Source organism: Solanum dulcamara, chromosome 5 (genome assembly GCF_947179165.1).
Source record: "Solanum dulcamara chromosome 5, daSolDulc1.2, whole genome shotgun sequence".
Classification (NCBI taxonomy): domain Eukaryota; kingdom Viridiplantae; phylum Streptophyta; class Magnoliopsida; order Solanales; family Solanaceae; genus Solanum; species Solanum dulcamara.
This window is the reverse complement of record NC_077241.1, coordinates 75,761,227-75,780,647: the sequence shown is the minus strand read 5'-3', so window position 1 is coordinate 75,780,647 and position 19,421 is coordinate 75,761,227.

The window sequence follows — 19,421 nt, the reverse complement described above, 5'->3', positions numbered from 1 at the left end:
TCCAAAATAATAAAAAAATCGAGGAAAAACGGATCTAAAACCGATGGACTGCTATGTCTGTCGATTTTATGAAAGTAACAAAAGCGAAATTAATGATATACTGATCATTGATTTTCTTTTAAAATCAACTTTGTCATTTTGATCATTTTTTAGTAGTGGAAGTCCTATATATAAATTACGACTAATTGCCAGTTTGCACACGAGCTAGAACAGTTGTTGCCACCATCATGCAGCCATCTGAAATCTTCATTGTCAATATTCCAAATATTTCTATCTTAATTTCAAGAATTAAGGAACATTTGAATATTTTTATATTCCAACACAAGAGTGTTCTCTCAGATGCCAAATAAACAACATTATATAAAGCTAGTTTAATTTAGATTTTGGATTCAAGTAATGTTCACTAAGTTTAAGGTAATACGTGTACGATTAACAATTAAATCCACCTAATTAATGTTTATCCGTGATAATCTTAGCTAGGTTCCACGAAGGTAACTTAATTGATTATAATTAACAAGATTAATTACGTTGTTTAGCGACAACCCCGATTCCATTAGGCGACAAAAAAACAACTTGTATATAGATAGACAAATCTGTTGTACAGACAAATCTTATATTATCTGTATTGTTTGTACCATCATGTACTAATAAATGTACATTATATTGTGAATTAACATATTAAAATAACGTTGTAAAAATTGCGTTATCCGTAAAGTTGGTTTAATTTGGTTTAATTTGATGATCTGAATAAGGTTTTGACATCGAATTTCACTTTCGTTACATAATTATAATTTGTTTTCAAACTTGATGTATCAAAATAATTTGTCTCTTTTTTAATTGATAGTTTCAATTGAACAAAGTTGAGAATTCCTTGATTAATGTGTTGATTAAGAGGGTTTCCACTGATTTAGGGTTGTGTCCACAAGATTGAGATTAGACAAATAAGCAGACCAATTGATATTATTAAATTAGGTCAATTTCCCAATTTGTCTACCCAATCCATGCAATTTTGTAGACATATTCGCATCACTCCTTTTTTTATTTTTTTAAAATTATTACATATCAATGGATATTATCACAGCCAAAACTAGAATTTTAAATTTATATGTTTTAATTTTTTTTAAAGACGGCCTATTAAATTTTGAATAAATTACTTATCAATATTAAGTGAAAATTTAACATAAATATATAATCTATATTAAAATTACCGACGTGAAGTGATTCTATTTGAGTACTTATCGGAATCATCAAGTTAAAATTGAAGAACACAACAAAGATACATTTGGATTTTCTGCTATTTTTTACTCTCATGCACTACAAAATCCTTTCAATTTCTTTTAATTGAATTAATGATGTAACAGATTAATGTATAAAAGTATGTTATCTGTTTTTTTTCCTCTACACTTTGTCCTATATATTTTATTGGGTATAGTTTAGGTACAACATTTCCTTCCTATGTTTTTGGCTAAAAATTTATATAGCTATCAATAGGACACGTCATGTGATCCTTAATATGTTTTTGCTTTCAACTTATTCGTTGTACCAGAAAGTTTCTGGGACATGCAAAATTATGGTGCCATAGTAGAGATGGCATAATTACTTACAATATGATAATTAATACTTGATTTTGTAATTGATTTATTCTATTTTTGGCTATTTAATAACCAATATACAATATTTCCAATCAATTATCAATTTTCCAGTAGGAATTAAGTTCGCATAATTACATCGATTGATTACTATAAAGTTTAAGCTATTGACATTAAAAAATAAATCAAGATAATGGTTTAAATTTATAGTGATTGACCAAAATGAAATTAAATAGTTCATTACTTATTAATTTGATATTGATAATTTGATATCATTTACCAAATTATGTAAACTTTGATAGTAAATAAAATATACAGAATTATGATTAATCTAATGTTTCAAGCTCCAAATATATATCACCATACTACAAAAAAATAACTTTTAGCGGTAATAAATATACACATTTACAAAGAGTGCTAAAGCCTTTATCGGCATTAGTTAATTGTCATTAGATTCAATGTCGCTATAGGCTTTAGCGACATTTACAAAGAGTGTTAGTTGCCTCTAATAAGACATTTTGAGTGGGAATTAAGCTATTATCGTTAATTAATTTTCGCTAAAGATCATTTTTGGTGTAGTGCCGGTCTTTATTGAATCATAACGAAATTTCGGATTTGCACCAAATCCATAATGTCAGATTTAGAGGAAGGATCAGTAGTTGATATTGAGAAAAAAAGTTTACTAATAAATTCTTTAAAATCTTGTTTTTCATACTTTTTGGTAGTTTAATGGGCCTTGGGCTGAGAAGTCCAACTTCAATACCTAAACAATGGGCCTTGTCTGACAATTCAACTTCAATGCTAACAAGGGCTAGTATGGGATTGCATCCGTTGGTATAACCATGGGCCTTTGGTGGTGAATAACTATGAGGAACTTTAAAAAAGGGAAAATTTCATGTATGGCAAACCTTTTAAGCATAATAACTTTATATGTGTATAGTTTTCCTAATGACTTATAGTGGCAAACATATGTTTGCCATTATACAAATGTTGTAGCGAATTATACAAATGCTATACCCATGAATTATTCATATACTGACATATACAAACACTGCGAATTGTATAACGAATTATACAAATGTTGTACACGAATTGTGTAGCGAAATATAAAAATATTATACAGAAAATGTGAATTGTATAGCGAAATATACAAACGCTATACAAAAACTGCGAATTGTATAGCGAATTATACAAATGTTATACAAAATTTGTGAATTATATAACGAATTATACAAATGCAGGATACGAATTGTATAACAAAATATACAAATGAATTATAGAAAATCTCAGCAAAATATACCTACGAATGGTAATAAAATGAAACTATGCCCATATGGAGTAATAAACTAGTAATGTTTGTCATCTCGTGTAATTTTTCCTTTGAAAAATGACCATAGTTTGAGATTTGTTACTATAATTGCTTAAATACGATTCGTACCTATATGTTAAAAGGAGAAAAGGTGAGCGAGATTTAAGAGAGGTGAGAGAGAGGATGAATATATATTGTATTCGTTGTATCAGAAATATAATTGATTATTAATTGTATCAAGTGCATAAACAAATACAACCAATAACTATTAAATCCCAAATTGTCCAAAAATTTTCATTTCTATTTATTAAATAAATAAATTATTTGGAGTGTTGGGACGAGTGAATGTATTAAAATATACAATAAATAAATAAAATGATGAAGGGTGTTCCTAAATCAGAACAGTTGAGTCCTATATTTTGAATGATCCTACCAAATTCCACTTCCACGCCTCATAATCACTGTATTAATCAATCATTATCGGATTTTACTAGCAATTTATTTCTAATTATGTCGACAAATGATGCATTTTCTAGTTTGACAACGATCAAAAACTTTAACTTACGACGTTCTATGTCATAAATAAAATAAAATAAGTTTCAATATTGCCCTACCAAACAAATTCTTAAAATTTGACTCAATGCTTCTATCCTTTTAATTGCTGCAACATTGATGGCTATCAATATCCTATAAGTTTATGTTTTTTTTTTTTAAAATCCTTTTGAGGTAATGCTATATAAACCTGATAAACAAAAAGTCACAAATACTATTTCATATTATAATGTATATGTCGATAAAACAGGCATCGATATCGTTTAGCTGCTATAGCAAAATAATGTTATAGAGAATCTGTAATATAACGTAAGTGAAAAATCAGATTTAATAAAAAATTTAACTATTATAATGAAATGCTATTATGTGATCGATTGTTATACATAAATTTGACTTGTTACATTATTTGAATAGACAATTTTAATTACTTTATTCTAAATGCTTATCTTAAGCTGTTTAGTGCTTTATTACTATGGTTGATATTAGTTTGTTACCTTCAATGATATCCTTTAGCATATATGATTGATCATCCAAAATATTCTCAAAGAAAGAAGTGTTAATAATGAATACATCATTTGGTTCCAATAACTTATAATACGAGCACTTAAACCAATATATAGCACATTAACTACTCTTCCAACAATCCAACCCTTTCTTTTTAAGGAAAAAAAACATTTAATAAGTTGTTTTTTATAGCGAAAATACATTTTTAAAATATGGCATCAAATCTATTTTTTTAAAAGAAAAAAATAGAAACATAAATTATATGTTAAACAATTAGATATGTTTGTGCTTTGTAAGGTCTAAATCATGGGTGTAGTTTGAGCGGCACAAAGTTTAACCATATATTTTTTTTATCATCTCCTATATTTTTAAAATATAAAATAATAATTTAAAAATAAATTAATTATTAGTGTTACATAAAATAAAACAGGATCTATATCTTTCTATCGATAAATAGATCTATTGAGAAATGAATATTGATCTGATTTGATGGAAAACTTTTGTCGTCCCCTCAAATTTGACACCTTAGCCTATTATTGGTTGAGTCAGCATCACCAGGTATATACACTTATTCTAAATTATTGATTTAATATAAAGTGTTTGCTTGGATCTAGAAAATGATTCCAGATTTGGAGTTGGAGTTGGGTGAAAAAAGGTTCTTTTCTTTTTCCTTGAAAGATATTAAAGTAAGGTTTGTAGACTCTTTTACTGTTCTATAAATATACTTTAATAGCTAACATATGTAGCCACGCTGTTAGGATAGAATTGAATGTGATTGTAATGATACCAAAGCTCCACTCATCTAATTCTCTATTTGTTCTCATTTCATAATCTTATTATTACTACCATAATTTGCATTATTATACAGACACAGACATATAACCAATTAAAACCAATATTTTATATATAAGAGAATTCAGAATCTGAATTTTATGAATTTTTATAACGACAATCTCAAATTGATTTAAAAATGATATAACAGATATTTAATCAACTTTTTAATACATATGCAAAGTATGAACAAGATTATTTGAATTCTCGTGAACTCATTCTGCATCCGGCCATGCATAATATTTTGTGTATCTCATTTAGCAAGTTATTCTAACTTTCCTTGCATTCAAAGGTGATAAAATTAACCTTTAAAAATATTATCTATTTAATCTATATAAGTTTGGGTTTAACGACCCGCTCATTTACTTAAATTTTTTTGACGGGCTTATTTTAATCGATCTAAAAGTTGAACTAATTTGGGCTGTATATGTAGAGAGAAGGGTTGTTTCCACTTTTTGTCCTTTGTTTTGTGATGATTAGTTTTAGGGTAACTTATAGAAATCTCATTACTTTAAGAGCTAATTACTTAGATATACGCTAGTTTGCACTATTATGAATCTTACCAGATTTTAGACTTCGAATACATGTAGTTGGCGCACCAGATATATCCAATACATTGTATCTCGGATACATAGGATAAAAATTAGGTGTAATTTGTTCTAGATATACTGTATCCAAATAGATTCGCATATCTGGATACATAAACAAATCTCGCTCGCCTCTCTCCTATCTTGATCGAATATTTGGTATCAAAGATACATGTATCTAGTGTCAGATACACGTATCTAGTGTGATTCACATGTATCTGGGATACATAGACAAATCTCACTTGCCTCCATCTTGTTGTTACTCACCTCTCTCCCTATTTCAGTGTCTCTAGTAGCAAAACACATGTATCTAAGTGTATCTGACTTGAAATATGGTATGAAATTATTAATTAGTAAGACAATTTGTAATTATTTCAAACTATATAGAGAATTAGTAAATATGATAGAAATATTTGTGTAATTAAGTAGTTTTTCCTTAATTTTACTCTCAAGGTAAATAATTTTTTTATGATGCATAAATTTATATTTCTGCATCATATGTTAGGCCACATACCCTTAAAGTACTTGTGTCCTGCTGGGTATAAATTTAATTTTGGCCAAAACTAAAACCAATCTATTTAAAGAGCAAAAATTAAACAGCAATCCAAAAAAAACTTGTTAGACAAAAAGAGACTCAAATTGAAAGAACCAAACCAGTTCAAAAAGCCAAGTGAGCCAAAAAGAAAAAAAGAAAACATCTTTTGACACACAAGAAAGCAAGGATTGTCTCTTGGCGTGAGATGTGTGTGTTATTTTTCTAGAATACCAAAAAAAGAAATAGTCATGTGACAAAATATATAAAATTGGATAAGAGTTAAATGATGGTGTTTATGAGAATGATATATTACTTATATAATTTGGTAAATCTCTGATGAACACTTGTCCATTACACTGTATCGAGCATGCTTTAATTTCTTTTATGCTGCAACAATATATATATATATATATATATATATATATATATATATATATATATATATATATATATATATATCACTAAAGTTTGAGTTTTATGTCAAGCTCAACCACAACTTCGAGCTGAAAAAGAAAAAATAATTACTCATACAATGTATAGATAGAACGAATGATACTATATCATGTTAAAAGCTAATTAAAAATAACGTCGACTGACAATGTTTCTACATTATGATTAAAAAATAGTTATACTGAAAAGTGGCTATTTGTGAATTTTATCGGGTTAGGAGTGTATTTGGACCAGGTTTGTTGACTATGGTAATCAAGGGCTAAAATACGTTTCAGTGATCAAGTACAAATACCAACCAAATGATTAATGTTGAATTATTTTAGTGTTTTAATTAATTATCCTTTAATAAAAAATTGCTAGTAACTTTAATTGAATGCTATATAAGAGATTACAGTTGATACATAACATCATTAGGTCAAAAGTTTGAAGCATGAAATTGACCAGAGAAAAGAAAAGGCAGCAATGTGTAATCCTAGCTATTCATCACAAAATGTATAGTCAATTTCATGATGTAGATAGAACAAAATATATTGATTGACTTGACAATATTTCTTGAATTTAGTATTGGTGGGCTTTCAAAATACCATTATGAGTATTTACAAGTTTGAAATTCTTGTGTATAAAAAAATAATATCATAATGAATACTTATTATCTGTTTGTTTTTTAAAATTTTCTTTTATGTTTAATTAGTGTTCAAGTTGGATTGCAAAGATTATATAAATGAAATATTTTAATCCCAAGGGAGTGGGAACAGAATGACTAAGTCTTAGATCTCATTTTATATAAGTTTCATTATTTCTTGAATAATACATAAATGTATTTTATAGCTTCTTTTATCATGTACAGTAAAAGAAACTTTTAAATGTGAAATTCCAGCGCAATGTACTAAGCTCATGGAATTAACTTCATTAGAGTATCCTAGAATTTCACTTTTATTTTAAGTATCATTTACAAAATAACTCAATTATTTTCTCGGATATTACATGTGAAATTACCCATTATAGAACTCTTTGTAAATTTTGAATTGGAATCACCTATTATTATTTCAAATGTCATTTGTGAAATTATTCGCAATTTTTTCTCAAGTACATGACAATGTATGAAGATACCCTATTAGTTTTTCAGGTACCATTTATGAAACTACACTGTTATAAAACTTATAAAAGTGAAACTCAAAATAGATTAAATATGCATGTTTTGAAGTAAAAGTGACAAATGGGCGATTTTGGGCGAATTTGTGTTGGTCAAAGTAGCTTGTATCAATAAATGGGTCATCGTTTCAGGTATCATTCACGAAATTACACCTTTATAAAACTTAAAAAAGTGAAACTCGAAATAGGTTAAGTGTGCTTGTTGTGAAGTAGAAGTGACAAATGGGCGATTAATGATTATGGGCCATTGTTCAACCTTGTATCAATAAATGGGTCATCGTTCAACCTTGTATCAAGAAATGGGTCATCGTTCAACCTTGTCCAAACCTTAATTTCTGTCATCATGAACTTCAGTCACTTAATTACTTGAAATTTAGACATTTTGTTCCTGAAGTTCAGTTATTTCTGTCCGAAGTACAAACAAAAATAAATGAACTATAACATGTTTGAAGTTATTCCACAATGAATATACATGCAAAATTCTTATAAAAGTGGGTACAACTTAAATATCGGAATCCAAATATATATGATACCCCATGAAAAATTTACATAATTAATTAGTTGAATTGAAATGTGTTGAATCAAAATAGACTAAATACTTAATCATAATCCAACTCAGCGTGACTCTTTCCAAATTTTAATCAATTAAGTTTTTTAATAACTTATTAACTACCAAACAAAATTGATAATAAGTCTCCTCCTCCTCTTCTTCTTAGGCTATATACTTTTTATTTATTTCTTCACATTTTCATTTAATTTTTTTTATTGATTAATTTTTCATATACTTTATGTTCATCTGGTAGAGAGTCGTCTTTCTTGATATATGCCATTGGCCCTAAAATAATTATTAGACGAGAAAATTATTTTGTAGAATATATATTGTGTTTTGGAAACGTATGGTCTACTTGTGTCTCCACATTGCCTAAGCTTTACTCCATAGTATGTCCTTATACTCTTTCTAGGTAACTAACCACATTTCCAAAGGCCAACTCCTTTTTTTCTACTTGTTTGACTTCTCATTCATCAATTATATTTGTAATCATCGTTATATTAGATAATTAGATATAATAATTATAGTTCAAGTTAAAACTTTTAACCATGGGCGCTAGTCATTTTTAATTTAAAATGATCTCTTATCGATGTAACTTTATTTGAATATGAGGTAAAAATTTACTTGTATCAGGTGTTTATATCAAATTAATATAACATATCAAGTTAAGTTTTTTTATGAAGTAAAAACACATGTTAATTAATTGTGATTAAGTAAAAGATCACTATATTCATATACATGACATGTATATATTGACTTGATATAAATATCTAGTGCGTGTAAGTTTTCATCTGTCGATGATCATAATAAACGCTTAGGTGATTTACATAAATATCCCCTTTTAATTTAACTATTTAGATATTGTCTCTATTTTTAAATATAAAAGATGAGTAAATATATTCTTTGGAATTAACAAAATACTTATTATACTAACTTCGAACATCTATAAAATTTTAAAGTATAATCTAACATTTTTTCATAAGACTTTTCATTTGCTCAAAAGAGATTTTTATATTGTAAATTAAAAAGTACGTACAAGTTGTAATAAAAATAAAGGGGAAAAGTCAAATTTATTTCTGAATGATGGAAAATGGAACAAATTTGCCCTCGGTCAATAATTAAGATCAAATGTGTAATCTTACATCAAGAAAATATTAAATCTCAACCATTAACGAAGGACAAACTAGTTCCATTTAGCATATTTATTAAAGAGAGAAGAGTTTGATATACCCCTCAACTTTGTCATTTAGATCTAATATACTCACGTTATAAAAGTAACTTATGTATACTCTTATTGTTATATAAATGATCCACATATACCTTTCTCTTCTAACAGAAGTGAAAAAAATAATTTTAACTTTATTTTTTTAATATTTTTAATTTTTAAAAATAATCCATGTAGGGGTATATTTGATCCTTCCCACACATATTTGTTTTTGGCTTCTTTGATTCAATAGCTAATTTGTATTTATTCTTTTGATGATCAAATTTATTTTTCACAAATTTTCTTGTAAAATTTATTATAGATGCCCCAATTTTTTTTATAAATACAAACTAAATTGCAATATAGCCGAAAAATAGTTTTAAATTGCAATATAGTCACTAGGGGTGTACATGGACCGGGTTGGTTCGGATTTTTTACAAACCAAACTAAACCATTTGTGTCAGGTTATTAAATCTATAAACCAAACCAAACCAATAAAAGTCGGGTTTTTTGGATTTTTTTGAGTTTTTCGAATTTTTTTGGGTTTCTCGGATTTTTCATAGTATCTAATAAAAAGCACAGAGCAGTGCTTCTTAAAAAGATTTCTAGTACAAAATATCAACATATAAGATGGAGGCAAAACACTATTTGAAGTTTTAACTTTATAATATAACTTTATAAGATGAACTTTTTTTATATATTATTTAGATGAGCTTCTCAAGTCCAAACCTAAATATAAGAAAGAAAACAAAAATTATGAAAAATTTCAAAAATATATTTATAAATTACATTTTAATAAATATTTTTATGTATAACATAATTTAAAAGTAGTATATCTATAATCGGGTTGGTTTGGGTTCGGTTTGACTTTTTTTAGTTAAAACCAAACCAACCCTATAATGGTCGGGTTTTTTTTTTCCAAACACCAAACCAAGTCAAACCAAACCACTAATCGGATTTTTTTTTCGGTTTGTCGGTTTGGTGCGGTTTATCGGTTTGCCTTGTACAGCCCTAAATTAGTCACAAAAAAATATTAGTTTTAAATTTTTTTCTCTTTTTTCATTCACATTTTTTTTAATTTCTCATATTCTTACACTTAAGAATGAAAGAGAAAAATGAAATAAGAATAAAAAACTCAAATAATAATAATCAAAGAAGTCAAAAAATAATTTATGTGTGAAAGGTATTCATATATACCCCCTGCATGGATTTTTTAAAATTAAAAATCAAAAAATAAATTTAAAAGTATTTTTTTTCATTTTCGTTAGAGGAAAATAGTATATGTGAACTATTTTATAACGATAAAAATATATATGAGCCACTTGTATAATGAAGGATATATCAACCCTAAATAGTTAAGGTCTTTTTCGGTTATCCCCTTTATTAAACAACTATGCTAAAAAGGAATAACTAACGAATATTTGTGTAAACTTTGTTGTGTCGAAATGAGTAAGAGTGAAGCATAGTTCGAAATTAAAATAAACTTTTAAAGTGTTTTCTACTTTGCAATTTGTTTTTTTGTCGCATTTGTACTTGTCCACCTCTACCCTCTTCCAAGTTGAAACGTGGGGAGCCAAAACAATAATGTCTCTATTTATGCAATCATTAAAGATGGCTCCACTAGCTCTACCATTTTAGACACATCCCTTTCCTCTAATTAATTACGATTTGTATTAACTTAAGTAATTTCTAATCCAATTATGCCCATTACATCATTATTTTTACCAAGATATATAACCTTGATGATTGAAAATTAAGGTGCGCAATAACAATGTATTAAAAAAGAAAAGTAATTTTAAGTTCATTGTTAGTCCTTTTTATAAATTTGCACTAGTAACCCTCTGTTTCTCAATTAAATCATTCTGATTGTTATGAATTAACTAACTTGACAATTTTATAAAGGAAGAAGAACAAGAGAATATGTATATAGAAAGTATTAATAGAGAGAGTAGTAATATAGAGAGAGTAATAGTAATTCTTTCTTTTATGTGTTTTGTGTATTTTTACATTGAAGTTTAAGGCTATATTTATAGCCATATTTACAAGTGGAGGAAAATATTAATGGCATTTTACCCACTTAAAAAGTAAATGGACTATCCACCATTTTAAGTGGACAACCATTTTACTTGGTTGATATTACTTGGTTGATAATACTCCCCCTTGGATGTCCACGAGAAATGTGCCTCGTTAAAACCTTATTAGGAAAAACCCAGTGGGAAAAAGCCTAATGAAGGAAAAAGAGTACACATATCTGATAATACGCCTTGAGTGCTGCCTCATTAAAAACCTTATCAGGAAAACCCAGTGGGACAAAACCTTGACTAAGGGAAAAAGAGTACAGCGCGTATTTTGCTCCCCCTGATGAAAATATCACTTAATATCTAGAAGACGACGCATTCCAATTTTGTATCTCATTTTCTCAAAGGTTGAAGTTGGCAATGCTTTGGTGAACATATCCGCCAAATTGTCACTTGAACGAATTTGTTGGACATCTATTTCACCCTTCTTTTGAAGATCATGAGTGAAAAAGAATTTTTGTGAAATATGTTTTGTTCTGTCTCCTTTGATGTATCCTCCCTTCAGTTGAGCTATACATGCAGCATTGTCTTCATACAATATTGTTGGAGCGTCTTTTGTCAAAGAAAGACCACATGTTTCCTGAATGTGTTCAGTTATTGATCTTAACCAAACACATTCTCGACTTGCTTCATGAATGGCTATTATCTCTGCATGATTTGAGGAAGTGGCAACCATAGTTTGCTTTGTTGAACGCCATGATATAGCTGTACCACCACATGTAAATAAATAGCCTGTTTGCGATCGACCTTTATGGGGATCAGATAAATATCCCGCATCTGCATAACCAATCAATTGTGACGTGGAATCATTTGAGTAAAACAATCCCATATCAATGGTACCTCGAAGGTATCTGAATATATGCTTAATTCCATTCCAGTGTCTACGTGTTGGTGAAGAACTAAATCTTGCTAACAAGTTTACTGAGAAAGCTATATCTGGTCTAGAATTGTTGGCAAGATACATTAATGCACCAATTGCACTAAGGTATGGTATTTCAGCACCAATAAGTTCTTCATCATTTTCATAAGGCCGAAATGGATCTGTATTAATATCAAGAGATCTCACAACCATTGGAGTACTCAATGGGTGTGCTTTATCCATATAAAATCTCTTTAAAATATTTTCAGTATATGTTGACTGATGGACAAATATCCCATTTGTAAAATGTTCAATTTGTAGATCAAGACAAAATTTTATCTTTCCAAGATCTTTCATTTCAAACTCCCTTTTCAGGCATTTTACTGCCTTTGAAAGTTCTTCTGGAGTTCCAATAATATTTAAATCATCAACATATACTGCTATTATGACAAATTCAGATCCAGACCTTCTCATAAAGACACAAGGGCAAATTGGATCATTTTTATATCCTTCTTTTAGCAAATATTCGCTAAGACGATTGTACCACATTCGCCCTGATTGTTTCAACCCGTACAAGGATTTTTGAAATTTTATTGAGCAATTTTCTCGAGAATCCTTGTATGCTTCAGGCACTTTGAACCCTTCGGGAATTTTCATAAAAATGTCGTGGTCCAATGAGCCATATAAATAGGCAGTGACCACGTCCATTAACTGCATTTCAAGCTTTTCATGAACTGCCAAATTCATTAGATACCTGAAAGTAATTGCATCCACCACAGGGGAATATGTTCTCATATAGTCAATGCCAGGTCTTTGCGAAAAACCTTGGGCTACAAGTCGTGCTTTATATCTTACGACTTCACCCTTTTCATTTCGTTTACGCACAAAAACCCATTTGTGCCGTACTGGCTTGACACCTTCAGGTGTTCGAACTATTGATCCGAAAACTTCACGTTTTTCAAGTGAAGTTAACTCTGCTTGAATTGCATCCTTCCATCTTGGCCAATCATTTCTCTGTCTACATTCATCGACAGATTTTGGTTCAAGATCCTTATCTTGTTGCATTATTTCAATGGCAACATTATAAGCAAAAATATTATCGATCACAATATTATTTCGGTTCCACTGTTTTCCTGTCAAGACATAACTTATTGAGATTTCTTCATTCTCATTATTTTCAGGTACTTGGACCTCCTCGGTGGTATCACCATTTGTTGTGTCTCTGGGCTCTTCTTGAGCACTCGCCTCCAAATTATGATCATCTTGATCATTCATTCCTTTCCTTTTTCGAGGATTTTTATCTTTGGAACTAAATGGTCTTCCACGTTTTAAGCGTGGTCTAGACTCATTTGCCTGAACAAGTTGTCCTACCGGGACATCAACTCGAACTTGAGCATTAGCAGCTGGGATATGCGATTTAGTAACCCGTGGAAGGTTAGTAAATGCATCCGGCAGTTGATTTGCAATATTCTGCAAATAAATCATCTTTTGAACTTCTTGCTCACATTGATTTGTTCGAGGATCTAAATGAGATAGTGAAAATGAATTCCAATCTATCTCATTTTTCATCTGCTTATGTTCTCCCCCTAATGTTGGGTATACTGATTCATCAAAATGACAATCAGCAAATCTTGTCGTAAATAAATCTCCAGTCATAGGTTCCAGATATTTTATAATAGAAGGAGATTCATACCCAACATATATTCCCAACCTTCTTTGGGGACCCATCTTTGTGCGATGTGGTGGAGCAATTGGGACATATACCGCATACCCAAATATTCTAAGATGAGATATATTTGGCTCCCTTCCAAACGCCAACTGTAATGGGGAAAATTCATGATAATTTGTTGGCCTTACGCGCACAAGTGCTGCTGCATGCAAAATAGCATGCCCCCATACTGAAATAGGAAGTTTTGTCCTCATTAGCAATGGTCTAGCTATCCATTGGAGGCGTTTAATCAGTGATTCCGCTAGACCATTTTGTGTATGTACATGAGCGACCGGATGCTCAACTTTTATTCCAATCGACATACAATAATCATTAAATGATTGAGATGTGAACTCACCAGCATTATCAAGACGAATTATCTTTATTGCATAATCTGGAAATTGTGCTCTTAACCTTATAATTTGAGCTAACAATCTCGCAAAAGCCATGTTGCGAGTTGATAATAAGCACACATGTGACCATCTTGTAGATGCATCTATCAAGACCATATAATATTTAAATGGTCCACATGAAGGGTGAATTGGCCCACATATATCACCCTGTATACGTTCCAGAAACGCAGGGGATTCAATCCCAACCTTAGTTGCTGATAGTTTGATAATCAGTTTTCCTTGGGAACAAGCAACACAATAGAATTCCTTAGATTGAAGAATTTTCTGATTCTTCAAAGTGTGCCCATGTGAATTCTCAATAATTCTGCGCATCATATTATAACCGGGATGGCCCAACCGGTCATGCCAAATGATAAAATCATCAGAATCAGTAAACCTTTTGTTTACAATGGCATGTGATTCAACAGTACCAATATTTGTATGGTACAACCCAGAAGAAAGTGCAAGTAATTTTTCGTGCACAATTTTCTTCTCCATATTTATTGTAGTAATATAAAGGTATTCAACCTTTCCTTCATTTGCAGTCTCAATATGATAGCCATTTTGGCGAATAATCTTGAAACTTAATAAGTTTCTTTGAGACTTACTACAATATAATGCATTATCAATTACCAATATCGTTCCTCCAGGTAGTAATAAGGTTGCTTTTCCAGAGCCTTCAATTAATTTTGTACTACCAGATATTGTATTGACATAGTCCTTTTTCATAATCAAATGACAAAAATATTTCTTTTCTTTTAATATCGTATGAGTTGTGGCACTATCCAAAATGCACATATCTCCATTATTCATCTTGAATCCAATTGAAGACTGATAAATTTATTTATCTTCATAAAATAAAAATGCATTGTAAGAAATAAAATAAGTAACAATTTTGCTAGAAAAACATAAGTTCTTTTTTTTTTAAAAGTTAAATTATGGTAATTTAGAATTTAAAAAATTATATGATTCAATTATGATGAATGTTACAATAATTTAGTTTATGGAATTGTATACTTATTAACCTTAAATAAATATTATACACAAGTATTAAAAACAAATATAAAATATTATAAAACATTAATATAATATTATTCATCATGTATAGATAATTTGTTTATTGACAAAAATAATACAATCATTATATATTATTAATGTCTAAAACATTAACAAGAATAAATAGTTATTATAATGACATTAAATAAGGCGAATATTATTTTTAGTAACAATATGATATTAAGATTAAATAATAGCACACTAATAGTAATTAATTACAACATTGTAAAATAGCACAATGTAATAAATAATATACAATTATCATAAAAATGTAACCTTGATTATTATTTTTTTTCTTCAAATACATAAACGTAAAAACACAATAATTCAAAGTACATGATAACATATTGAAAAACATGAAATTAAACATCAATTAAGATCCTTAAAAAAATCTTCAACCTCCAAATGAGTAATATCATTGAGGTCATTAAAATCATCATCCCTTAAGGCCATATTTGCTTCAATATTATCATTATTCAAAGGCCTTGCCTCAACATTATTTTCGAACGCCAAGTGTGACTCTATCCGAGCATTAGAAGAAGAGGCACCACCTCTATTTGCCTTTCTTTTAAAAGAATTTTGATAAAGTCTTACAAAATGCTCAGGCGTCCGACATTCATTTTTCCAGTGGCCTTTCATGCCACAACGATGACAGTTACTTTTTGAAGGGCCATTTTGAGAACTGATATTGTTCTCCCTTTTATGTTGACCACCACCACGACGATTATTATATCGTCCTCTGCCATTGCCACGCCCACGCACATTATTATGACCTTGATATTTATTATGTCTTCTTTCAGACTGGCCATGTGCTTTTACCATATTTGCCTCCGGTAACGGAGCAGTTCCAGTGGGACGGGCTTCATGATTTTTCATTAAAAGGGCATTATGTTGTTCAGCCACCAGAAGGCATGATATCAATTCAGAGTATTTTTTAAAACCCTTTTCACGGTATTGCTGCTGTAATATTACATTAGAGGCATGAAAAGTAGTTAGTGTCTTTTCTAACATGTCCTCATCATTTATATTTTCCCCACATAATTTTAATTGGGAAGTTATTCTAAATACAGCAGAATTATACTCAATTACGGTTTTAAAATCTTGAAACCGTAAGTGCATCCACTCATAACGAGCCCTTGGCAATACCGTTGCCCTGAGGTGGTCATACCTCCCTTTTAAGTCTTTCCACAATTCAAGTGGATCTTTCACTGTCAAGTATTCCATTTTTAGGCTTTCATCTAGATGATGACGAAGGAAAATCATAGCCTTTGTTTTATCCTGACTTGATGCTGTATTTCCTTCAATTATAGCATCACCAAGACCCTTAGCGGTAAGGTGAATTTCAGCATCAAGTACCCATGACAAATAATTTTTACCAGAAATATCAAGTGCCACAAATTCCAATTTTGACAAGTTTGACATGATGAAAATTAATTTGAAAGTAACAAAGATAACTTAAAAATTAAATTTCTTTAGTAGATATACCTGATATAGAAGTTAATTTTCTGAAAAATTAGAGCTTCGTGCTGATAACGTGTTATGAATTAACTAACTTGACAATTTTATAAAGGAAGAAGAACAAGAGAATATGTATATAGAAAGTATTAATAGAGAGAGTAGTAATATAGAGAGAGTAATAGTAATTCTTTCTTTTATGTGTTTTGTGTATTTTTACATTGAAGTTTAAGGCTATATTTATAGCCATATTTACAAGTGGAGGAAAATATTAATGGCATTTTACCCACTTAAAAAGTAAATGGACTATCCACCATTTTAAGTGGACAACCATTTTACTTGGTTGATATTACTTGGTTGATAATACTGATTACTTAGTTTGAAGCAAAGCCTTAAAGTTTAAACCCATCCCTTTCCACCTTGAAGTGTCTCTTAATTAGAGGAAAGCTTAAACTTTGAAGAAAGAAAAGGGAAAAAAGAAAGATTTACATAAGTCGTGAGGTAATTAACTTGTATTTTCAAAGTAATTCGGTGACAAAATTAATCCATGAAAATATGATTTACTCAATTCGAAGTTTGGGTGGTTTAATGACCCCGCCCCCACCCTCCACGCCATCATGCCCCTTAATTAACTCAATTCATCTTAACCCAATCCATCTAATTGTTGGGCTGATTTAAGCTTAGAACGTAGTCCAAATTAATCATGAGAAATTTTATCAAAATATTTAATAAACTTTTCTTTGATATTTAAATTTTTATTTATAAAGATGCAATAAGCAAAAAGTTTTATTAGTTTTGTTTGGTAATTAAACAAATTATAAGAAAACAAACAAAGAAATTTAGACTTGATAAGAATAGAAAAAGTTGGGATCATGTTATCGATTATTTAGCTCGTTTTGACTCAACTTAAACAGAGTTAAATAATTCAAACTTATCTTGATCCATTCATATTCTACTCAAACCGTGTATTTATCAAACATACTAGGCATACGGATGAAATATTACCTTACTTAATTTACTATACAAATGAGATTTGAATGGCTACATTTTAGCCCATGATATCATTTGACTCTTCGCTCTTTGTCTCTTTTACATCCTGCACCTAGTTATTTTATGCTTCTCAAATGAGGTGCTGCTGATATATATAATTTAGCTTGTGTAGAAAAATAGAGTTTCATGAAAAAGAACTAATATTTTCATAATCAAATTCATTTTTTTCAATCTTCATGGTGCCAAAGTTAAATGACTACATATTACATACAATGATAGAAATCAAGAATATGATTAAAGTAAAAACTAAAAATAGCTCTTTGTGAAATGCACTTATCATCTTTTTTCTACATGAAGAACAAATAAAGTTTGCCAAAATGGTGTTACTCATGTAGTGCACCATGACATATTATAAATACAATGATGTTCAATAATTTTACTACTGCATGTACGTGTGATATAGTCAAGAAAAAAAAATCAATCTAAGACAATTACTTCATAGTTAATAACAATTGGCACAAATTATTGTACTTCAACCTTATTTATTTAATTATATAAAAGGCTTAAAAAGTAAAACAAAAAGGAAATTTTCAAATTATAGTGCAGCTTGCTTACAAAAGTAAAAAAGTAGAAATATATTGTAAAAGGCAGGATATACCATTGTTTCTTTTCATGGCAAATGCTATCTATTCACTGGTAAATTTTTTACTTTTGGTCGAAAGAGTTATTATTACATGGGGATAGTGAATATCAAACTACCGAACTTATTCCTATCCCCTATTTTGAGCTGCCCTTTAATCGTTTGTCGTAACAATTGAATTTATGTCTTGTGGGGTATAATTTTTTAAGAAATGACATAATTTATAAAATATTATGATGTAATAATATAAATTTATGTTCTATAAAAAAAAAATTATGAAGGCAAAAATTAAAGATCAGCACGGACAAAAGTGCAAATGATGCTATTATCCCTATTGTTAGGATAACAAAACTAACCTATGGAAATTTGATTTGTCTAACCTGTTTAAATTTAGGTGAGTTAATGACTTGCGTATTTGTTAATTTCGCTCATTTTAACTTATTCAATCCGATAAATCTAAAAGTTAGAGATGATTTGTGACCCATAAAAAACCTTGTTCAAATATTATCAAAAATACTTTTTTTATTCAATATGTTATATACAATCCTAATTAAAAAAAATAATTAAAAATGTATGAGAGTTGTACGAATTGAGCATTGACCCATTATTTATATCAGCATAACCCAACTCAAGTAATCTTTCAACGAATGAACAGAACTCTCATGTATTAGTCCAGCACATTTTAATCTGTCAAACTAAACTTAACCCGCTTATTTGACATGCTTATACATGACTTTCGATGTCATATTCATGTCGAATTTTCTAAAAATACATGATTTATAAAGAATCTAACACACATTCATTAGCATTTTTTAAAGACATAATATATAAATATGATCCTTAACTTGGCTCCAATTGTCAATTATGCCCTTAAACTTTGTCAGTGCACAAGTAGGCACTTTAACTATCAAAAAATTTAACAATTAAACACATAATGTCTACATGGCAAAACGCGTAGAGTTCACTGAATTCAAGCGCGT